Source organism: Cibotium barometz, chromosome 29 (assembly GCF_041138505.1).
Source record: "Cibotium barometz isolate CiBa-2024 chromosome 29, ASM4113850v1, whole genome shotgun sequence".
Lineage (NCBI taxonomy): Eukaryota > Viridiplantae > Streptophyta > Polypodiopsida > Cyatheales > Cibotiaceae > Cibotium > Cibotium barometz.
The window spans coordinates 24,172,041-24,198,169 of NC_141074.1; positions in this window are offsets into that span (position 1 = coordinate 24,172,041).

The window sequence follows — 26,129 nt, forward strand, 5'->3', positions numbered from 1 at the left end:
AATTCCAAATGGGGAACCAATAAATGGTGTTGATGATGACCTCCCAAATGCTTGATTGTTCAAACTAGACATGGTGCCTGAATGGAGTGAAGAAATATTAGATTATCTAGCTTATGGTTTTCTTCAAGAACAACCTTTGAATATGGATAAAATGTGTCGGCTTATTAAGCTGGCTGTACCTTATCAATTGATTGCTTGTGAATTATACAAGCTAGGTAAGGACAATGTCTTAAGGAGATGTGTGTGGGAAGACAAATTTGTCACTATTAGATAAAGCACTCTTAGGAATAGTTGGAGGACACTTCGCTTGGAAAATTACAGCTCACAAGGTGCTTCAAGTAGGACTATGGTGGCCTACATTATTCAGGGATGCTATGGAGTTTGTAAAAGATGCAAAGAGTGTCAATCATTTGCTATTCCACAACAAAGAGACAGGATGCAACTTACCCCCTCGTGAATGTAAGACAATCTTTTGAGAAATAGGGAATTGATTTTGTTGGACCCATTAGTCTAGTTGCACACCCATCACAAGTCCGATATGTGATCGTGGCCACAGACTATTTCACGAAATGGGCAGAAGAAAAAGTCTCTAAGCGAGTTGATGCACAAAAGATGGCTAAGTTCTTATATGAACAAATCATTTCGAGAATCCGTTGCCCATTGGAATTAGTGAGTGATTGCAGTTCACATTTCATTAATGAGGTGATTGATCACTTACTTGGTGGATTCCTTGTAGTCCACCGGAAGTCATCCCCTCAATGCCATAAGCTAGATGGAAGGGAGAATATCCCGTCGATACTTAGTTCCAAGCCTGCAAATTGCGGTGCAAGAATGATTAACAAAGAATGTATTAGCTGAAAGGTTGGTTGACTTAGAGAAACTTGATGAAACCCAACTAATTGCATCACATGGTCTTATGGTTGAAAAATTGTGAAGGAAGCGTTGGTTTGACAATAATCTAAAACAAAAAGAACTAAAAACAAGAGACCTCGTCCTCATGTGAGAAGCACTAGAAAAAAAACTGTTGATTTCATCTATGAGATAGAACACACCGATTGGCTATCACCAATCGTGATAGTGCCAAAGATGAATGGGAAGCTTAGGGTCTGTGTCGATCTAAAAAATGTCAATGTAGCTACAAGGAAAAGACCATTACCCACTACCTTACACGGAACACGTTTTGGAAAGAGTAGTTGGTGAAGAAGCATACAACTTCTTAGATGGATTTTCAAGTTACAATCAAGTTTCTATAGCACCCGAAGACTAGCATAAAACGGCCTTCAATACAATGTGGGAGACTTTTGCCTACAAAGTTATGCCTTTTGGTCTCACCAATGCCCCAACAACGTTCCAACGATTGATGTGCACAGCCTTGAGAGACTACTTACAAAAGTGGTTGGAGGTAATTATTGATTATCTATGTGCGCACACTCACGATGGTCAGACCATTTGGCTTGCTTAAGAAAGATGTTTGAGTGATATCGATCGTATTGCATATCCTTAAACCCTTTGAAATGCCAATTTTGGGTCAAACACGTTGTGATCTTAGGACACATTATCATTAAGAACGGTATCTCCACAAAGGAAAGCAAAGTCAAATTGATCTTGGAACTATCCCCACCCACTAATTACAAAGGTGTACAAAGGTTTATGGGCCACATTGGGTATTATCTCCACTTCATAGTATTTTATGCTAGAATTGCCAGACCATTATATAGGCTACTCATTGTCTTTGAATGGAATGAAGAATGCCAAGATGCATATGATAAATTGAAGCCAGCATTAGCCAGTGCACTATTCTGAGACCACCCAACTGGGATCTTATATTCCATGTTACACATTGATGCATCAAACTTCGCTACAGGATGCGTATTGGCACAGCTTGGTGAGGTCAAATTGGACTACCCACTTTCCTTCGCTAGTCGCCACTGAATGATGCAAAGGTGTATTTTATGCTAGAATTGCCAGACCATTATATAGGCTACTCATTATCTCTGAATGGAATGAAGAATGCCAAGATGCATATGATAGATTGAAGCCAGCACTAGCGAGTGCACTATTATAAGACCACCCAATTGGGATCTTATATGCCATGTACACATTGATGCATCAAACTTTGCTACAGGATGCGTATTGGCACAGCTTGGTGAGTTCAAATTGGACAACCCAGTTTCCTTCACTAGTCACCCACTGAATGATGTAAAGGTAAATTATACCACCACAAAACGAGAGGGTTTGGCCATGCTTTATGCTGTCAAGAAGTATCGACATTACCTATTGGCAAAAAAAAATGTATTCTTTGTGGACCATCAGGGTTTATATACTTGGTGAATAAGCCCTGCACCATGGGATAAATCACATGCTGGTTGTTATTACTATTGGAATTTGACTTCATGATCACGGGTGAGAAAGGGAACACAACATATGCTGGCCAATCATATGTCGAGAATTCCAAATGGGGAACCAACAAATGGTGTTGTTGATGACCTCCCAGATGCTTCATTGTTCAAACTTGATATGGCGCCTGAATGGAGTGAAGAAATATTAGATTATCTAGCTTATGGTTTTCTATGAGAACAACCTTTGAACATGGATAAAATGTGTCGGCTTATTAAGTTGGCTGCACCTTATCAATTGATTGTTGCTGGTGAATTATACAAGCTAAATGTCTTAAGGAGATGTGTGCGGGAAGAAAAATTTGTCACAATATTAGATAAAGCACTCTCAGGAATAATTGGAGGACACATCGCTGGAAAAATTACAGCTCACAAGGTGCTTCAGGTAGGACTATGGTGGCCTACAATATTCGGGGATGCTATGGAGTTTGTAAAAGATGCAAAGAGTGTCAACCATTTGCTATTCCACAACAAAGAGACAGGATGCAACTTACCCCTGTGATTGTAAGACAATCTTTTGAGAAATAGGAAATTGATTTTGTTGGACCCATTGGTCTAGTTGCACATCCATCCCAAGTGTGATCGTGGCCACAGACTATTTCACAAAATGGGCAGAAGAAAAAGTCTCTAAGCGAGTTGATGCACAAAAGATGGCTAAGTTCTTATATGAACGAATCATTTCAAGAATCCGTTGTCCATTGGAATTAGTTAGTGATCGCGGTTCACATTTCATTAATGAGGTTATTGATCACTTACTTGGTGGATTCCTTGTAGTCCACCAGAAGTCATCCCCTTATTATCCATAAGTAAATGGTCAAGCGGAGAGTACAAATAAGATTTTGTGTACTATCTTGACAAAAACTTTAGAAGCAAGTCGCACGGATTGGGAACATAAGCTAACTGCAACTCTATGGGCATATTGAACTTCGTATAAGGTATCGACGGGATATACTCCCTTCCATCTAGCTTATAGCATTGAGGCTATAATGCCTATGGAGTACTTAGTTCCAAGCCTGCAAATTGCGATGCAAGAACGATTAACAAAGAATGCATTAGCTGAAAGGTTGGTTGACTTAGAGAAACTTGATGAAACCCAACTAATTGCATCACATGGTCTTATGGTTGAAAAATTGTGAAGGAAGCGTTGGTTTGACAATAACCTGAAACAAAAAGATCTAAAAAACAAGGGACCTCGTCCTTATGTATAGTGTCGGAAGCACTAGAAAAAAACAACTCAAGTATGGAGGATTAGGACCTTTCTAAGTGTCAAAAATCATATGTGCCTCAAGGGTCAGTCTCATGATTGAAACTATTGAGAGTGTGCAAATGGAGGGTTACGTCAATGAAAGCAAACTTAAAAAGGATTACGAACCACTGACCCAAGAAATGCTCATGCAAGAGCATGTATTAAAACAACAAAATGAGCTAGCCAAGGAAAAATCCAAGTGAGCTCGAGCTCAGGAAGAAGCCAAGGCAAGAGAGGGCAAGGCCAAACAGAGACTCCAAGAGAGAGTATTGCATGTAAACATGTCTTCACTAACCCTCCTTGATGAGGATGACTTGGACATTGAGCCAGTACAACTGTGTGAAAGTCTCTACTACTAAAATTCATGCAACGAGCATTGCATTAATCGATACGGGATCAAGTTATAATTTGATCTCTTATGAGACAAGAGAACCTCTAGATAAGTCTTACCTTGAGGTCGACAATGCACAAGTACGAAGTGTGCACTTGTCAATTACCAAAGCTATGGGATTTCAAAATGTTAATATTTCCATCAGAAATAATCCCTTTGGTTGGAATGGTGTTTGTTATATAAGCCTGTAGGATCTATGGAGGAAGAAATGATCCTTGGACGATCCTAGATTTGCACCAGTAATTGTGATATCCAATGGAAAAAGAGAGCTGCATAACTTGACGAGGGAAATAATATCATTATCGTGTCCTTATGGAGCCCAATAAACAAGAGGAAGCAGGCTATGATTGATGGTATGGAAACACCAATGCCAAAGAAAGTAGCTCACATACTAGAGAAAGCATCAACTCCATAGTCCCTATGCAAAAAACAACCAAAGTCACTAGTAATTCAGCAGTGGGTGCATTAGAATCAACTCCGAGCCCATATATACTGTGATGCAAAAGGAGTAATTGAGGAATCAAGGTAAAAAGTTTGAGCTATAGACAAGGGACAGAGATGGCCTTCCAATGGCCTTCATGATGTGAAACAGTCACCTTCCCTTGGCCAATCATGGAATGCCATACGGCATACTTCATTAAGACAGCCGCCTAGGCTGATGGCCGCACCATAAAATTAAATTTTTCCTTATTCCTGTATTCCACTTTTGCAATTCTTCAATATGTGCATTGCCATGCATTACCACTCATCACTATCGATTCCCAAGTTCTTGTCTGCCCGCATATTCGACAACTTTGAGTTGAGGTGCAAGCTTGTGCCTTACCTTTGTGTTCTTCTTTTTGTTTTTCTTTCTTTTTAAGTATTGCAAATCTCATGTCATGATTAATTCTCGTAGATGTTCCAAATTGTGATTGTTGCATGTGTAGGACTATTGCAAACGTTCCAAACTATGATTGTATCATATCTCACAATTGAACTCTCAAATATAATGAAAAATCATAAATTACACAAAAGACAGTCAAAAAACCTGCACTTTCACGGGTTTCAAACCCTAGCTTCTCACAGTTTAACCATCTCATGGTTTTAACTTTCTCACGGATTTAGCCACCTCACAGCTTTAAACCATCTCACAGATTAACTACCTCACGGTTTCAACAATCTCATAGAGTAACTGCCTCATAGTTTTAACCTTCTCATGGTTTTAAACCATCTCATGGATTAACTGCCTCACGGTTGAACCTTCTCAAGTTTTAGCCACCTCACGAGTTTCGAACCTTGCTATCTCACGAGCAAAATTCCTGCGCTCTCACAGTTTGCACCTTTTTGCATGTAGACTCATACCTTGTTATTGCTCACTGCACTAACACCCTTCTCATCAAATAACACACACACACACACATTCATTTTCACCAAAAAAAAGAAGAAAAAAGAAAAAGAGGCAATGACCACATTCTCTCACCAGTTAGTATGACTGACTTTCTTATCATTATTACAGATGTCGACATCTGCTACCTCTGAACCAGAAGTCAAGGAGACTTCGGCAGTCACGCAAGCTAGGGCAACTTGGTCACCTATAAGCAGGAAGAAGAGACCATCATGTGGCCCAAAACTAAGATATTTAGGCCAGACGTGCTCTCAGTGCCAGACCATTTCAAGACATACCCAATTGATGAACAAAAAGTGGTCCAATTGACAGCCAAAAGAGTTAAAGAAGCTGGTTTATCCACATTATACAACGGCCTAGCTAAGGTCAAGGAAATTGATATTGCAGAGCCATAAGAGGAAACCAAGCCTGTTTATATTGCTAAAGACTTCACTCCAGCTGAGGAAAAGGAACTTGTTGCTCTCCTTAAGGAGTTTAAGGTTGTTTCTTCTGAAACTACAAAGAGATGAAGGGCGTACCATCTAAAGTGGTACAACACACGATCATAATCATGGAAGGATAAAGGCCAATCAAGCAAAACCATACCAGATGAATCCTAAATATGCAACAATTATAATAAGCAGGAAGAAGAGACCATCATGTGGCCCAAAACTAAGCTATTTGGGCCAGACTTACTCTCAGCGCGCCAGACCATTTCAAGACATACCCAATTAATGAACGAAAAGTGGTCTAATTGATGACCAAAGAGTTAAAGAAGCTGGTTTATCCACATCATACAATGGCCCAGCTAAGGTCAACGAAACTGATATTGGAAAGCCCTGGGAGGAAACCAAGCCTTATTATATCGTCAAAGACTTGACTCCTGCTAAGGAAAAGGAACTTGTTGCTCTCCTTAAGGAGTTTAAGGTTGTTTCTTTTGAAACTACAAAGAGATGAAGGGCGTACCATTTGAAGTGGTACAACACACGATCCCAATCATGGAAGAATCAAGGCCAACCAAGCAAAAACCATACCAGATGAATCCTAAATATGCAACAATTATAAGAAGAAATTGATAAACTCATTACTGTTGATTTCATCTATGAGATAGAACACACCGATTGTCTATCACCAATCGTGATAGTGCCAAAGAAGAATGGGAAACTTAGGGTCTATGTCGATCTAAAAAATGTCAATGCAGCTACTAGGAAAGGACCATTATCCACTACCTTACACGGAACACGTTTTGGAAAGAGTAGTTGGTGAAGAAGCTTACAACTTCTTAGATGGATTTTCAAGTTACAATCAAGTTTCTATTGCACCCGAAGACTAGCATAAAACGGCCTTCAATACAATGTGGGAGACTTTTGCTTACAAAGTTATGCCTTTTGGTCTCACCAATGCCCCAACAACGTTCCAACGATTGATGTGCACAGCCTTGAGAGACTACTTACAAAAGTGGTTGGAGCGAGTTAATGCACAAAAGATGGCTAAGTTCTTATATGAACAAACCATTTGGCTTGCTTAAGAAAGATGTTTGAGTGATGTCGATCGTATTGTATATCCTTCAACCCTTCTCATCGAATAACACACACACACATTCATTTTCACAAAAAAAGAAAGAAAGAAAAAGAGGCAATGTCCACATTCTCTCACCAATTAGTATGACTGACTTTCTTATCATTATTATAGATGTCGACCTCTGCTACGTCTGTACCGGAAGTCAAGGAGACTTCGGGAGTCACACAAGCTAGGGAAACTTGGTCACCTATAAGCAGGAAGAAGAGACCATCATGTGGCCCAAAACTAAGCTATTTGTGCCTGACCTACTCTCAGTGCTGCCAGACCATTTCAAGATGTACCCAATTGATGAACGAAAAGTGGTCCAATTGACGGCCAAAAGAGTTAAAGAAGTTGGTTTATCCACATCATACAAAGGCCTAGCTAAGGTCAAGGAAATTGATATTGCAGAGCCATGGGAGGAAACCAAGCCTGTTTATGTCGCTAAAGACTTGACTCCAGCTAAGGAAAAGGAACTTGTTGCTCTCCTTAAGAAGTTTAAGGTTGTTTCTTTTGAAACTACAGAGAGGTGAAGGGTGTACCATCTGAAGTGATACATCACATGATCCCAATCATGGAAGGATAAAGGCCAACCAAGCAAAAACCATACCAGATGAATCCTAACTATGCAACAATTATAAGAAGGAATTGATAAACTCATTACTGTTGATTTCATCTATGAGATAGAACACACCGATTGGCTATCACCAATCGTGATAGTGCCAAAGAAGAATGGAAAACTTAGGGTCTGTGTCGATCTAAAAAATGTCAATGCAGCTACTAGGAAAGGACCATTATCCACTACCTTACACGGAACACATTTTGGACAGAGTAGTTGGTGAAGAAGCTTACAACTTCTTAGATGGATTTTCAAGTTACAATCAAGTTTCTATAGCACCCGAAGACTAGCATAAAACGGCCTTCAATACAATGTGGGAGACTTTTGCTTACAAATTTATGCCTTTTGGTCTCACCAATGCCCCAACAACGTTCCAACGATTGATGTGCACAGCCTTGAGAGACTACTTACAAAAGTGGTTGGAGCGAGTTAATGCACAAAAGATGGCTAAGTTCTTATATAAACAAACCATTTGGCTTGCTTAAGAAAGATGTTTGTGTGATGTCGATCGTATTGTATATCCTTAAACCCTTCTCATCGAATAACACACACACACATTCATTTTCACAAAAAAGAAAGAAAGAAAAAGAGGCAACATTCTCTCACCAATTAGTATGACTGACTTTCTTATCATTATTACAGATGTCGACCTCTGCTACGTCTGAACCGGAAGTCAAGGAGACTTCGGGAGTCACACAAGCTAGGGAAACTTGGTCACCTATAAGCAGGAAGAAGAGACCATCATGTGGCCCAAAACTAAGCTATTTGGGCCAGACCTACTCTCAGTGCCAGACCATTTCGAGACATACCCAATTGATGAACGAAAAGTGGTCCAATTGATGGCCAAAAGAGTTAAAGAAGCTGGTTTATCCACATCGTACAATGGCCCAGCTAAGGTCAAGGAAATTGATATTGTAGAGCCCTAGGAGAAAACCAAGCCTGTTTATATCGTTAAAGACTTGACTCTAGCTGAGGAAAAGGAACTTGTTGCTGTCCTTAAGGAGTTTAAGGTTGTTTCTTCTGAAACTACAAAGAGATGAAGGGCGTACCATTTGAAGTGGTACAACACACGATCCCAATCATGGAAGGATCAAGGCCAACCAAGCAAAAACCATACCAGATGAATCCTAAATATGCAACAATTATAAGAAGGAATTGATAAATTCATTACTATTGATTTCATCTATGAGATAGAATACACCGATTGGCTATCACCAATCGTGATAGTGCCAAAGAAGAACGGGAAACTTAGGGTCTGTGTCGATCTAAAAAATGTCAATGCAGCTACTAGGAAAGGACCATTACCCACTACCTTACACGAAACATGTTTTGGAACGAGTAGTTGGTGAAGAAGCTTACAACTTCTTAGATGGATTTTCAAGTTACAATCAAGTTTCTATAGCACCTGAAGACTAGCATAAAACGGCCTTCAATACAATGTGGGAGACTTTTGCTTACAAAGTTATGCCTTTTGGTCTCACCAATGCCACAACAATGTTCCAACGATTGATGTGCACAGCCTTGAGAGACTAATTACAAAAGTGGTTGGAGGTATTCATTGAGGATCTATGTGCGCACACTCACGATGGTCAGACCATTTGGCTTGCTTAAGAAAGATGTTTGAGTGATGTCGATCGTATTGTATATCCTTAAACCCTTTGAAATGCCAATTTTGCATCAAACACGGTGTGATCTTAGGACACATTGTCATTAAGAACAGTATCTCCACAAAGGAAAGCAAAGTCAAATTGATCTTGGAACTATCCCCACCCACTAATTACAAAGGTGTACAAAGGTTTATGGGCCAAATTGGGTATTATCTCCACTTCATAGTATTTTATGCTAGAAGTGCCAGACCATTATATAGGCTACTAATTGTCTTTGAATGGAATGAAGAATGCCAAGATGCATATGATAAATTGAAGCCAGCACTAGCCAGTGCACTATTCTGAGACCACCCAACTGGGATCTTATATTCCATGTACACATTGATGCATCAAACTTTGCTATAGGATGCATATTGGCACCACTTGGTGAGTTCAAATTGGACTACCCAGTTTCCTTCTCTAGTCGCCACTAAATGATGCAAAGGTGTATTTTATGCTAGAATTGCCAGACCATTATATAGGCTACCCATTGTCTCTGAATGGAATGAAGAATGCCAAGATGCATATGATAGATTGAAGCCAGCACTAGCGAGTGTACGATTCTGAGACCACCCAACTAGGATCTTATATGCCATGTACACATTGATGCATCAAACTTCGCTACAGGATGCGTATTGGCACAGCTTGGTGAGTTCAAATTGGACAACCCAGTTGCCTTCGCTAGTCACACCCACTGAATGATGCAAAGGTAAATTATACCACCACAAAACGAGAGGGTTTGGCCATGCTTTATGCTGTCAAGAAGTATCGACATTACCTATTGGCAAAAAAAAATGTATTCTGTGTGGACCATCAGGGTTTATATACTTGGTGAATAAGCCTTGCACCATGGGACGAATCACATGCTGGTTGTTATTACTATTAGAATTTGACTTCACGATCACGGGTGAGAAAGGGAACACAACATATGTTGGCCGATCATATGTCGAGAATTCCAAATGGGGAACCAATAAATGGTGTTGATGATGACCTCCCAAATGCTTGATTGTTCAAACTAGACATGGTGCCTGAATGGAGTGAAGAAATATTAGATTATCCAGCTTATGGTTTTCTTCGAGAACAACCTTTGAATATGGATAAAATGTGTCGGCTTATTAAGCTGGCTGTACCTTATCAATTGATTGCTTGTGAATTATACAAGCTAGGTAAGGACAATGTCTTAAGGAGATGTGTGTGGGAAGACAAATTTGTCACTATTAGATAAAGCACTCTTAGGAATAGTTGGAGGACACTTCGCTTCGAAAATTACAGCTCACAAGGTGCTTCAAGTAGGACTATGGTGGCCTACATTATCCGGGGATGCTATGGAGTTTGTAAAAGATGCAAAGAGTGTCAATCATTTGCTATTCCACAACAAAGAGACAGGATGCAACTTACCCCCTCGTGAATGTAAGACAATCTTTTGAGAAATAGGGAATTGATTTTGTTGGACCCATTAGTCTAGTTGCACACCCATCCCGATATGTGATCGTGGCCACAGACTATTTCACGAAATGGGCAGAAGAAAAAGTCTCTAAGCGAGTTGATGCACAAAAGATGGCTAAGTTCTTATATGAACAAATCATTTCGAGAATCCGTTGCCCATTGGAATTAGTGAGTGATTGCAGTTCTCATTTTATTAATGAGGTGATTGATCACTTACTTGGTGGATTCCTTGTAGTCCACCGGAAGTCATCCCCTCAATGCCATAAGCTAGATGGAAGGGAGAATATCCCGTCGATACTTAGTTCCAAGCCTGCAAATTGCGATGCAAGAACGATTAACAAAGAATGTATTAGCTGAAAGGTTGGTTGACTTATAGAAACTTGATGAAACCCAACTAATTGCATCACATGGTCTTATGGTTTAAAAATTGTGAAGGAAGCGTTGGTTTGACAATAAGCTAAAACAAAAAGAACTAAAAACAAGAGACCTCGTCCTCATGTGAGAAGCACTAGAAAAAAACCTGTTGATTTCAACTATGAGATAGAACACACCGATTGGCTATCACCAATCGTGATAGTGCCAAAGATGAATGGGAAGCTTAGGGTCTGTGTCGATCTAAAAAATGTCAATCAAGCTACAAGGAAAAGACCATTACCCACTACCTTACACGGAACACGTTTTGGAAAGAGTAGTTGGTGAAGAAGCATACAACTTCTTAGATGGATTTTCAAGTTACAATCAAGTTTCTATAGCACCCGAAGACTAGCATAAAACGGCCTTCAATACAATGTGGGAGACTTTTGCCTACAAAGTTATGCCTTTTGGTCTCACCAATGCCCCAACAACGTTACAACGATTGATGTGCACAGCCTTGAGAGACTACTTACAAAAGTGGTTGGAGGTAATTATTGATTATCTATGTGCGCACACTCACGATGGTCAGACCATTTGGCTTGCTTAAGAAAGATGTTTGAGTGATGTCGATCGTATTGCATATCCTTAAACCCTTTGAAATGCCAATTTTGGGTCAAACACGTTGTGATCTTAGGACACATTATCATTAAGAACGGTATCTCCACAAAGGAAAGCAAAGTCAAATTGATCTTGGAACTATCCCCACCCACTAATTACAAAGGTGTACAAAGGTTTATGGGCCAAATTGGGTATTATCTCCACTTCATAGTATTTTATGCTAGAATTGCCAGACCATTATATAGGCTACTCATTGTCTTTGAATGGAATGAAGAATGCCAAGATGCATATGATAAATTGAAGCCAGCATTAGCCAGTGCACTATTCTGAGACCACCAACTGGGATCTTATATTCCATGTTACACATTGATGCATCAAACTTTGCTACAGGATGCGTATTGGCACAGCTTGGTGAGGTCAAATTGGACTACCCACTTTCCTTCGCTAGTCGCCACTGAATGATGCAAAGGTGTATTTTATGCTAGAATTGCCAGACCATTATATAGGCTACTCATTATCTCTGAATGGAATGAAGAATGCCAAGATGCATATGATAGATTGAAGCCAGCACTAGCGAGTGCACTATTCTGAGACCACCCAATTGGGATCTTATATGCCATGTACACATTGATGCATCAAACTTCGCTACAGGATGCGTATTGGCACAGCTTGGTGAGTTCAAATTGGACAACCCAGTTTCCTTCACTAGTCACCCACTGAATGATGTAAAGGTAAATTATACCACCACAAAACGAGAGGGTTTGGCCATGCTTTATGCTGTCAAGAAGTATCGACATTACCTATTGGCAAAAAAAAATGTATTCTTTGTGGACCATCAGGGTTTATATACTTGGTGAATAAGCCTTGCACCATGGGATAAATCACATGCTGGTTGTTATTACTATTGGAATTTGACTTCATGATCACGGGTGAGAAAGGGAACACAACATATGTTGGCCAATCATATGTCGAGAATTCCAAATGGGGAACCAACAAATGGTGTTGATGATGACCTCCCAGATGCTTCATTGTTCAAACTTGATATGGCGCCTGAATGGAGTGAAGAAATATTAGATTATCTAGCTTATGGTTTTCTATGAGAACAACCTTTGAACATGGATAAAATGTGTTGGCTTATTAAGTTGGCTGCACCTTATCAATTGATTGTTGCTGGTGAATTATACAAGCTAAATGTCTTAAGGAGATGTGTGCGGGAAGACAAATTTGTCACAATATTAGATAAAGCACTCTCAGGAATAATTGGAGGACACTTCGCTGGAAAAATTACAGCTCACAAGGTGCTTCAGGTAAAACTATGGTGGCCTACATTATTCGGGGATGCTATGGAGTTTGTAAAAGATGCAAAGAGTGTCAACCATTTGCTATTCCACAACAAAGAGACAGGATGCAACTTACCCCTGTGATTGTAAGACAATATTTTGAGAAATAGGAAATTGATGTTGGTGGACCCATTGGTCTAGTTGCACATCCATCCCAAGTGTGATCATGGCCACAGACTATTTCACAAAATGGGCAGAAGAAAAAGTCTCTAAGCGAGTTGATGCACAAAAGATGGCTAAGTTCTTATATGAACAAATCATTTCAAGAATCCGTTGTCCATTGGAATTAGTTAGTGATCGCGGTTCACATTTCATTAATGAGGTGATTGATCACTTACTTGGTGGATTCCTTGTAGTCCACCAGAAGTCATCCCCTTATTATCCATAAGTAAATGGTCAAGCGGAGAGTACAAATAAGATTTTGTGTACTATCTTGACAAAAACTTTAGAAGCAAGTCGCACGGATTGGGAACATAAGCTAACTGCAACTCTATGGGCATATTAAACTTCGTATAAGGTATCGACGGGATATACTCCCTTCCATCTAGCTTATAGCATTGAGGCTATAATGCCTATGGAGTACTTAGTTCCAAGCCTGCAAATTGCGATGCAAGAACGATTAACAAAGAATGCATTAGCTGAAAGGTTGGTTGACTTAGAGAAACTTGATGAAACCCAACTAATTGCATCACATGGTCTTATGGTTGAAAAATTGTGAAGGAAGCATTGGTTTGACAATAACCTGAAACAAAAAGATCTAAAAAACAAGGGACCTCGTCCTCATGTATAGTGTCGGAAGCACTAGAAAAAAACAACTCAAGTATGGAGGATTGGGACCTTTCTAAGTGTCAAAAATCATATGTGCCTCAAGGGTCAGTCTCATGATTGAAACTATTGAGAGTGTGCAAATGGAGGGTTACGTCAATGAAAGCAAACTTAAAAAGGATTACGAACCACTGACCCAAGAAATGCTCATGCAAGAGCATGTATTAAAACAACAAAATGAGCTAGCCAAGGAAAAATCCAAGTGAGCTCGAGCTCAGGAAGAAGCCAAGGCAAGAGAGGGCAAGGCCAAACAGAGACTCCAAGAGAGAGTATTGCATGTAAACATGTCTTCACTAACCCTCCTTGATGAGGATGACTTGGACATTGAGCCAGTACAACTGTGTGAAAGTCTCTACTACTAAAATTCATGCAACGAGCATTGCATTAATCGATACGGGATCAAGTTATAATTTGATCTCTTATGAGACAAGAGAACCTCTAGATAAGTCTTACCTTGAGGTCGACAATGCACAAGTACGAAGTGTGCACTTGTCAATTACCAAAGCTATGGGATTTCAAAATGTTAATATTTCCATCAGAAATAATCCCTTTGGTTGGAATGGTGTTTGTTATATAAGCCTGTAGGATCTATGGAGGAAGAAATGATCCTTGGACGATCCTAGATTTGCACCAGTAATTGTGATATCCAATGGAAAAAGAGAGCTGCATAACTTGACGAGGGAAATAATATCATTATCGTGTCCTTATGGAGCCCAATAAACAAGAGGAAGCAGGCTATGATTGATGGTATGGAAACACCAATGCCAAAGAAAGTAGCTCACATACTAGAGAAAGCATCAACTCCATAGTCCCTATGCAAAAAACAACCAAAGTCACTAGTAATTCAGCAGTGGGTGCATTAGAATCAACTCCGAGCCCATATATACTGTGATGCAAAAGGAGTAATTGAGGAATCAAGGTAAAAAGTTTGAGCTATAGACAAGGGACAGAGATGGCCTTCCAATGGCCTTCATGATGTGAAACAGTCACCTTCCCTCGGCCAATCATGGAATGCCATACGGCATACTTCATTAAGACAGCCGCCTAGGCTGATGGCCGCACCATAAAATTAAATTTTTCCTTATTCCTGTATTCCACTTTTGCAATTCTTCAATATGTGCATTACCGCTCATCACTATCGATTCCCAAGTTCTTGTCTGCCCGCATATTCGACAACTTTGAGTTGAGGTGCAAGCTTGTGCCTTACCTTTGTGTACTTCTTTTTGTTTTTCTTTCTTTTTAAGTATTGCAAATCTCATGTCATGATTAATTCTCGTAGATGTTCCAAATTGTGATTGTTGCATGTGTAGGACTATTGCAAACGTTCCAAACTATGATTGTATCATATCTCACAATTGAACTCTCAAATATAATGAAAAATCATAAATTACACAAAAGACAGTCAAAAAACCTCATTATTACAGATGTCGACATCTGCTACCTCTGAACCAGAAGTCAAGGAGACTTCGGCAGTCACGCAAGCTAGGGCAACTTGGTCACCTATAAGCAAGAAGAAGAGACCATCATGTGGCCCAAAACTAAGCTATTTAGGCCAGACGTGCTCTCAGTGTCAGACCATTTCAAGACATACCCAATTGATGAACAAAAAGTGGTCCAATTGACAGCCAAAAGAGTTAAAGAAGCTGGTTTATCCACATTATACAACGGCCTAGCTAAGGTCAAGGAAATTGATATTGCAGAGCCATAAGAGGAAACCAAGCCTGTTTATATTGCTAAAGACTTCACTCCAGCTGAGGAAAAGGAACTTGTTGCTCTCCTTAAGGAGTTTAAGGTTGTTTCTTCTGAAACTACAAAGAGATGAAGGGCGTACCATCTAAAGTGGTACAACACACGATCATAATCATGGAAGGATAAAGGCCAATCAAGCAAAACCATACCAGATGAATCCTAAATATGCAACAATTATAATAAGCAAGAAGAAGAGACCATCATGTGGCCCAAAACTAAGCTATTTGGGCCAGACTTACTCTCAGCGCGCCAGACCATTTCAAGACATACCCAATTGATGAACAAAAAGTGGTCTAATTGATGACCAAAGAGTTAAAGAAGCTGGTTTATCCACATCATACAATGGCCCAGCTAAGGTCAACGAAACTGATATTGGAAAGCCCTGGGAGGAAACCAAGCCTGTTTATATCGTCAAAGACTTGACTCCTGCTAAGGAAAAGGAACTTGTTGCTCTCCTTAAGGAGTTTAAGGTTGTTTCTTTTGAAACTACAAAGAGATGAAGGGCGTACCATTTGAAGTGGTACAACACACGATCCCAATCATGGAAGAATCAAGGCCAACCAAGCAAAAACCATACCAGATGAATCCTAAATATGCAACAATTATAAGAAGAAATTGATAAACTCATTACTGTTGATTTCATCTATGAGATAGAACATACCGATTGTCTATCACCAATCGTGATAGTGCCAAAGAAGAATGGGAAACTTAGGGTCTGTGTCGATCTAAAAAATGTCAATGCAGCTACTAGGAAAGGACCATTATCCACTACCTTACATGGAACACGTTTTGGAAAGAGTAGTTGGTGAAGAAGCTTACAACTTCTTAGATGGATTTTCAAGTTACAATCAAGTTTCTATAGCACCCGAAGACTAGCATAAAACGGCCTTCAATACAATGTGGGAGACTTTTGCTTACAAAGTTATGCCTTTTGGTCTCACCAATGCCCCAACAACGTTCCAACGATTGATGTGCACAGCCTTGAGAGACTACTTACAAAAGTGGTTGGAGCGAGTTAATGCACAAAAGATGGCTAAGTTCTTATATGAACAAACCATTTGGCTTGCTTAAGAAAGATGTTTGATGTCGATCGTATTGTATATCCTTAAACCCTTCTCATCGAATAACACACACACACATTCATTTTCACAAAAAAAAGAAAGAAAGAAAAAGAGGCAATGTCCACATTCTCTCACCAATTAGTATGACTGACTTTCTTATCATTATTATAGATGTCGACCTCTGCTACATCTGAACCGGAAGTCAAGGAGACTTCGGGAGTCACACAAGCTAGGGAAACTTGGTCACCTATAAGCAGGAAGAAGAGACCATCATGTGGCCCAAAACTAAGCTATTTGGGCCAGTGCTGCCAGACCATTTCAAGATGTACCCAATTGATGAACGAAAAATGGTCCAATTGATAGCCAAAAGAGTTAAAGAAGCTGGTTTATCCACATCATACAATGGCCCAGCTAAGGTCAAGGAAATTGATATTGCAGAGCCATGGGAGGAAACCAAGCCTGTTTATGTCGCTAAAGACTTGACTCCAGCTAAGGAAAAGGAACTTGTTGCTCTCCTTAAGGAGTTTAAGGTTGTTTCTTTTGAAACTACAGAGAGGTGAAGGGTGTACCATCTGAAGTGATACATCACATGATCCCAATCATGGAAGGATAAAGGCCAACCAAGCAAAAACCATACCAGATGAATCCTAACTATGCAACAATTATAAGAAGGAATTGATAAACTCATTAATGTTGATTTCATCTATGAGATAGAACACACCGATTGGCTATCACCAATCGTGATAGTGCCAAAGAAGAATGGGAAACTTAGGGTCTGTGTCGATCTAAAAAATGTCAATGCAGCTACTAGGAAAGGACCATTATCCACTACCTTACACGGAACACATTTTGGAAAGAGTAGCTGGTGAAGAAGCTTACAACTTCTTAGATGGATTTTCAAGTTACAATCAAGTTTCTATAGCACCCGAAGACTAGCATAAAACGGCCTTCAATACAATGTGGGAGACTTTTGCTTACAAAGTTATGCCTTTTGGTCTCACCAATGCCCCAACAACGTTCCAACGATTGATGTGCACAGCCTTGAGAGACTACTTACAAAAGTGGTTGGAGCGAGTTAATGCACAAAAGATGGCTAAGTTCTTATATGAACAAACCATTTGGCTTGCTTAAGAAAGATGTTTGAGTGATGTCGATCGTATTGTATATCCTTAAACCCTTTGAAATGCCAATTTTGGGTCAAACACGGTGTGATCTTAGGACACATTGTCATTAAGAACAGTATCTCCAGAAAGGAAAGCAAAGTCAAATTGATCTTGGAACTATCCCCACCCACTAATTACAAAGGTGTACAAAAGGTTTATGGGCCAAATTGGGTATTATCTCCACTTCATAGTATTTTATGCTAGAAGTGCCAGACCATTATATAGGCTACTAATTGTCTTTGAATGGAATGAAGAATGCCAAGATGCATATGATAAATTGAAGCCAGCACTAGCTAGTGCACTATTCTGAGACCACCCAACTGGGATCTTATATTCCATGTACACATTGATGCATCAAACTTTGCTACAGGATGCATATTGGCACCGCTTGGTGAGTTCAAATTGGACTACCCAGTTTCCTTCTCTAGTCGCCACTAAATGATGCAAAGGTGTATTTTATGCTAGAATTGCCAGACCATTATATAGGCTACCCATTGTCTCTGAATGGAATGAAGAATGCCAAGATGCATATGATAGATTGAAGCTAGCACTAGCGAGTGTACGATTCTGAGACCACCCAACTAGGATCTTGTATGCCATGTACACATTGATGCATCAAACTTCGCTACAGGATGCGTATTGGCACAGCTTGGTGAGTTCAAATTGGACAACCCAGTTGCCTTCGCTAGTCACACCCACTGAATGATGCAAAGGTAAATTATACCACCACAAAACGAGAGGGTTTGGCCATGCTTTATGCTGTCAAGAAGTATCGACATTACCTATTGGCAAAAAAAAATGTATTCTGTGTGGACTATCAGGGTTTATATACTTGGTGAATAAGCCTTGCACCATGGGACGAATCACATGCTGGTTGTTATTACTATTAGAATTTGACTTCACGATCACGGGTGAGAAAGGGAACACAACATATGTTGGCCGATCATATGTCGAGAATTCCAAATGGGGAACCAATAAATGGTGTTGATGATGACCTCCCAAATGCTTGATTGTTCAAACTAGACATGGTGCCTGAATGGAGTGAAGAAATATTAGATTATCCAGCTTATGGTTTTCTTCGAGAACAACCTTTGAATATGGATAAAATGTGTCGGCTTATTAAGCTGGCTGTACCTTATCAATTGATTGCTTGTGAATTATACAAGCTAGGTAAGGACAATGTCTTAAGGAGATGTGTGTGGGAAGACAAATTTGTCACTATTAGATAAAGCACTCTTAGGAATAGTTGGAGGACACTTCGCTTGGAAAATTATAGCTCACAAGGTGCTTCAAGTAGGACTATGGTGGCCTACATTATTCAGGGATGCTATGGAGTTTGTAAAAGATGCAAAGAGTGTCAATCATTTGCTATTCCACAACAAAGAGACAGGATGCAACTTACCCCCTCGTGAATGTAAGACAATCTTTTGAGAAATAGGGAATTGATTTTGTTGGACCCATTAGTCTAGTTGCACACCCATCACAAGTCCGATATGTGATCGTGGCCACAGACTATTTCACGAAATGGGCAGAAGAAAAAGTCTCTAAGCGAGTTGATGCACAAAAGATGGCTAAGTTCTTATATGAACAAATCATTTCGAGAATCCGTTGCCCATTGGAATTAGTGAGTGATTGCAGTTCACATTTCATTAATGAGGTGATTGATCACTTACTTGGTGGATTCCTTGTAGTCCACCGGAAGTCATCCCCTCAATGCCATAAGCTAGATGGAAGGGAGAATATCCCGTCGATACTTAGTTCCAAGCCTGCAAATTGCGGTGCAAGAACGATTAACAAAGAATGTATTAGCTGAAAGGTTGGTTGACTTAGAGAAACTTGATGAAACCCAACTAATTGCATCACATGGTCTTATGGTTGAAAAATTGTGAAGGAAGCGTTGGTTTGACAATAACCTAAAACAAAAAGAACTAAAAACAAGAGACCTCGTCCTCATGTGAGAAGCACTAGAAAAAAACCTGTTGATTTCATCTATGAGATAGAACACACCGATTGGCTATCACCAATCGTGATAGTGCCAAAGATGAATGGGAAGCTTAGGGTCTGTGTCGATCTAAAAAATGTCAATGCAGCTACAAGGAAAAGACCATTACCCACTACCTTACAAGGAACACGTTCTGGAAAGAGTAGTTGGTGAAGAAGCATACAACTTCTTAGATGGATTTTCAAGTTACAATCAAGTTTCTATAGCACCCGAAGACTAGCATAAAACGGCCTTCAATACAATGTGGGAGACTTTTGCCTACAAAGTTATGCCTTTTGGTCTCACCAATGCCCCAACAACGTTCCAACGATTGATGTGCACAGCCTTGAGAGACTACTTACAAAAGTGGTTGGAGGTAATTATTGATTATCTATGTGCGCACACTCACGATGGTCAGACCATTTGGCTTGCTTAAGAAAGATGTTTGAGTGATGTCGATCGTATTGCATATCCTTAAACCCTTTGAAATGCCAATTTTGGGTCAAATACGTTGTACACATTATCATTAAGAACGGTATCTCCACAAAGGAAAGCAAAGTCAAATTGATCTTGGAACTATCCCCACCCACTAATTACAAAGGTGTACAAAGGTTTATGGGCCACATTGGGTATTATCTCCACTTCATAGTATTTTATGCTAGAATTGCCAGACCATTATATAGGCTACTCATTGTCTTTGAATGGAATGAAGAATGCCAAGATGCATATGATAAATTGAAGCCAGCATTAGCCAGTGCACTATTCTGAGACCACCCAACTGGGATCTTATATTCCATGTTACACATTGATGCATCAAACTTCGCTACAGGATGCGTATTGGCACAGCTTGGTGAGGTCAAATTGGACTACCCACTTTCCTTCGCTAGTCGCCACTGAATGATGCAAAGGTGTATTTTATGCTAGAATTGCCAGACCATTATATAGGCTACTCATTATCTCTGAATGGAATGAAGAATGCCAAGATGCATATGATAGATTAAAGCCAGCACTAGCGAGTGCACTATTATAAGACCACCCAATTGGGATCTTATATGCCATGTACACATTGATGCATCAAACTTCGCACTACAGGATGCGTATTGGCACAGCTTGGTGAGTTCAAATTGGACAACCCAGTTTCCTTCACTAGTCACCCACTGAATGATGTAAAGGTAAATTATACCACCACTGTGGGATCCCTGTTCCCACCGCGCAACGGATTCGGGGTACTAGCAGCGGAAGTAGCACTTCTTGCGCGAGGCAGGGTCCCACACTCGGGGCCTCGTCCATGAATATCCGGACAAAAGACTAATCCGTCGGTTTTTCCAAAACCAGACCCGGAAAAACTTCCCTTATCTGGAAAGCACGGGCGATTCCACCAGGATAATTTTTACTCTAACGTAGTCAAAACTCTTACTTATCAAACAGATCCGACTGCATCTATAAAGATACTTGGTCAGATCAAGGAAGAAACTTGCACTTGGATCATTGGGATCAACGCTTTTTTCCCCACCAAGGAGGCACAGCCGTTGATTCCTATCCATAGAACAATTACTATCCGGGATTTACTTTATCTATCGTAATAACAGAAATTGAGTCTCGATTTACGGATCCATCAGTCCAGCCTAACCCCATCCGATCCCATGGGTTAGCCAACCGCCCAACCACTGTAGTGATGGGATCCAATTTGGAATTTGGTTAGGTTTTGTCCCGGGTACCAAGGAAAAGAGTTCCAAGGCCCCCTAGCCGGAATTTCATGCAAACATAAAACTAGCCACACCACTTACACACCCAATATGAAAATTGCCTTTTTCTTAGCATCAGCTAACTTTAAAACAATCCTTTAATGAAACCATAGTACCACTGATCACAATCTCCCAAATTATCCAGTTGATTCATAATTTCCCATCATTCCTTCATCAGAGTATCTATGGCATCATTGGCAACTAGAACGCTCACCACCTGTCCACACAGGGGCCGTTTCAATAGTTCCTAGCCCATAATACTCAACAATATAATCACTTATCAAGATGGACTCTCGTTGAAGATCAGCAAGATCAACCAACAGATCCATATAAAAGAGCCATGGACTCATCCGTTGAGGACCAGCAAGGTCAGTCAACCAGATCCATGCCCGGTTCCAGAAAACAACTCTTACTTCTTGTTCCAATATCTTCCTCGACGCACGCGTGGGTATCCTGGGCGACCCAGAGCCCGAGCACCGTATGGTCAGCACCCTCTAGGATCCTTCGCAGGTGACCTAGCGCTTCACTCATAGGCCGCTTCCTTGGTCCCTCATCCACCGTACCGGAAGCTCACCATTTTAATCGAACCGAGGCTGGTCAAGACCTCGGCCGACCTTGCTACGCGAGACGTCCTTCATTGACTCTCCGTCAGCAGTTGCAACTTTATCAGTTAGGTCTCCACGACCTTAATCACAAGACGGTCAAAATGCTTTCCCAGCATTCTTGACATAAAACAGCCATTTACAAACAGCATTTACAAACAGTTTACAAATACAATTTCTATATTAACTCTCATTTTTCCACATTATCCCTCATGCAATCCACATTACTTATTCCACATTTCATTTATATGTGTACTCATCCAATCATATCATTTTCCATCTCTTCACTTCAGATTCCTTCACATCACATATCATATATTCACATCCATATCCACATCCATACATCCACATCCACATCCACATTCACATCCATACATCCACATCTACATGCTTATCTCCATTTTCACATCCTCATTTATACATCCACATCCCATATCCACATTCATACATACACATCCATATCCACATCCATATCCGCATTCATACATACACATCCATATCCACATCCACATGCATACATTCATTATCACGTCCTCATTCATACATCCACATCCACATACATACATACATACATCCACATCCACATCCACATTCTCATTCACATCTATACATCCATATCTACATGCACATTCACATCCATACATCCACATCTATATCCTCATTCACATCCATACATCCACATTCATGCATCCACATCTACATGCCTACATCCATACATACACATCCACATTTACATCCATGCATCCACATCCATACATCCACATTCATACATCCACATCCACATCCACATTCACATCCATACATCCACATCTACATGCTTATCTCCATTTTCACATCCTCATTTATATATCCACATCCCATATCCACATTCATACATACATATCCATATCCACATCCACATGCATACATACATCCACATCCACATTCCCATTCACATATATACATCCATATCTACATGCACATTCACATCCATACATCCACATCTATATCCTCATTCACATCCATACATCCACATTCATGCATCCACATCTACATGCTTATCTCCATTTTCACATCCTCATTTATACATCCACATCCCATATCCACATTCATACATACACATCCATATCCACATCCACATGCATACATACATCCACATCCACATTCCCATTCACATATATACATCTTTATCTACATGTACATTCACATCCATACATCCACATCTATATCCTCATTCACATCCATACATCCACATTCATGCATCCACATCTACATGCATACATCCATACATCCACATCCACATTTACATCCATGCATCCACATCTACATCCTCATTCACATCCATACATCCACATTCATACATCCATACATCCACATTCATACATCCACATCCACATCCACATTCACATCCATACATCCACATTCATACATCCACATCCACATCCATACATCCACATTCATACATCCACATCCACATCCACATTCACATCCATACATCCACATTCATACATCCACATCCACATCCACATGCATCTTATCATATCTTATCACTTCCCATATCTTTTATGCATACCTCTATGCATGAAATTCAATTATGCTAAAAGTAACACTTTTATAATAAAATATTCAACTTTTATGCATACCTCTATGCATGAAATCCAATATGATAAAAGTAACACTTTTGATATAAAAAAATTATCCTTTATGCATAATATTAAAATTCAATTTCTCCATGATTATAATGAAATTCTTTCAATTAATCTAGGATGATAATTCCTAGAATATGGTAGGAAGTCCTCTTTTTATGCTTTGAATGAAATTATTTTATGCATAATTTTTATAAAAATTTTGCCATAGCTCCGCTGCTATGACTGATAAATCTCAATTTTTTCTAAGGGATAAAGCTTATCATTAAGGAAATAATTAAAATGATCTCTAATTGGATCATTAATCTATAGTGGATTGAATCATCAATATGCATAAACTAAAAGCATAGAAAAAAGCCATTAAATTGGCCTCAAGCATAGCTTAATCTTGGGTTAAGGAAAAGCTTTATGAAAAGCTTGATTTGGATTGAGAACGGGTCATGAGTATGACCATTTCTTGAGTGAGAGAGAGAATTTACATAAAAATCATTAGAATTTAAACATAAATGAAAATTAACTTCAATAGCATTTATTAACTTATGTAACTCTTCACTACTATTCAAACTTCAATAGTATTTAAAAAAAAACCATACCAATTAAACTTCTCAAGCTTGAGAGGGGTTGAGAAGAGAGAAACATTGAGAAATTATAGAAAGATCAATATTCACTAATTACCTTACAACTTGCTTGATTCTTTGTTCACGGTAGAGGCCCCCAACCAATCAATTGGTTAAGTATGTTGATGGAGCCACTAATGGGGATTGAAGAAAGAGGGAAGCTCCAAAAACTAGTGAATTATTAAATGAATTCACAGTTCTTGGCTTAGGTGGAGTAGAGTAACGATGCATAAACACTAACTATTTTTCAACAAGGGGGAGGCTTCTATTTATAGGAAAAATTGAGCTCCTAACCAAAACAAACTGATTCTAGAATTTTCTAAATCAGTTTGGTCAATATTTGACCATTTTTAGGTCAGTTAAGCTAACTTTTTGGAACTAGACTTGAATGAGGAGAGAGGAGAGATGAAATATCTCAATTTTTATGAGTTTAAAACTCATTCAAGCATGTGAAATATGCACCTCCTTTAAAGAACTCCCCTTCCTTACATATGTGTCATAATGGAATCATTTTAATATTGCTCATAGTTTTTTTTTTACTAATAAACCTTGTACATTTTCAACTCTTCATCTTATGTGAAATATGCACCTCCTTTAAAGAATTCCCCTTCCTTACATATGTGTCATAATGGCATCATTTTAATATTGCTCATAGTTTTTTACTAATAAACCTTGTACATTTTCAACTCTTCATCTTATGTGAGCATTTAAGGGACTCCCCTTCCTTACATATGTGTCATAATAAAATCATTATACCCAAAATATCTCATATTTTTAATATTGCACATAGTTTTTTACTAATAAACCTTGTACATTTTCAACTCTTCACCTCATGTGAGCATTTACTCATTTTTGGGTATTTTCTTTTTTTACAAGTTGCATTTATCTCCTCCCTACACATGGATTGATGCTATTGGTCCATAGGAACCTTAATTGGACCATAGTCTAAAGATTTCTGAAAATCTAGACCCTTAGGCTAAGGTTCTTTATACCTATTTTCAATTAATTCTAATTGCACATTGGAAAATTCTTTTTGAATTTTTGTTTCAGGGGAACTCATCTGAATTAGAAGAGATATTTTTCTATCCAAAAATATTCAAAATCTGAATATTCTCTCTCTAGAATATTTCTCTCTCTCTAGGCTAAAACAGATAGAAACAAGGTCTTTATATTTCTGAAGAGGAATTGATTACAGGGAAAGATACTAGATATCAAAAAGGGGGTGGGGGAGGAATCTTACATTCTACCCCACTTAAAAAACGCGAGATGTCCTCATCTCGCAACTTGTGATAATTTCGCAAGATTCACGAATATGAGACTTAGAGAAAAATTTTAATCAAGATTAACCACCAAGAAACGTCTTAAAGAGAGTAAGATTCAAAATAAGAACAAGATTTAAACGTTATTCATTCTCGGAACTTATACAGTAAAGATAGAAGAACTCTTTACACTTCCATAAGCCCGTCCATCATATGATCACAAAAGCAGTCCTCACAAGCTGCACAAGTATAAGGTAACTCATCTATGGGAATGATTCTGTGGGTTATTGCTGCGCCTATCTCAGTGGTATGAGGTGTTCTAACAAAAGGACCTCTGAGAGGCAAGCCAAAAACGGGGTAAAGGCATATCTTCTCATGAGGAAGAAAACACGCCAGTAAGAAGACCCGCTCAGAAAGCCCAGGATGCCTTGATCTCATGACGCAGTAGTATCGGGGACCCAAACCCAAAGCTTCAATAACGATGGCCAAGCGGACATTGTTACGAAAGTGCTGATGACCCCAG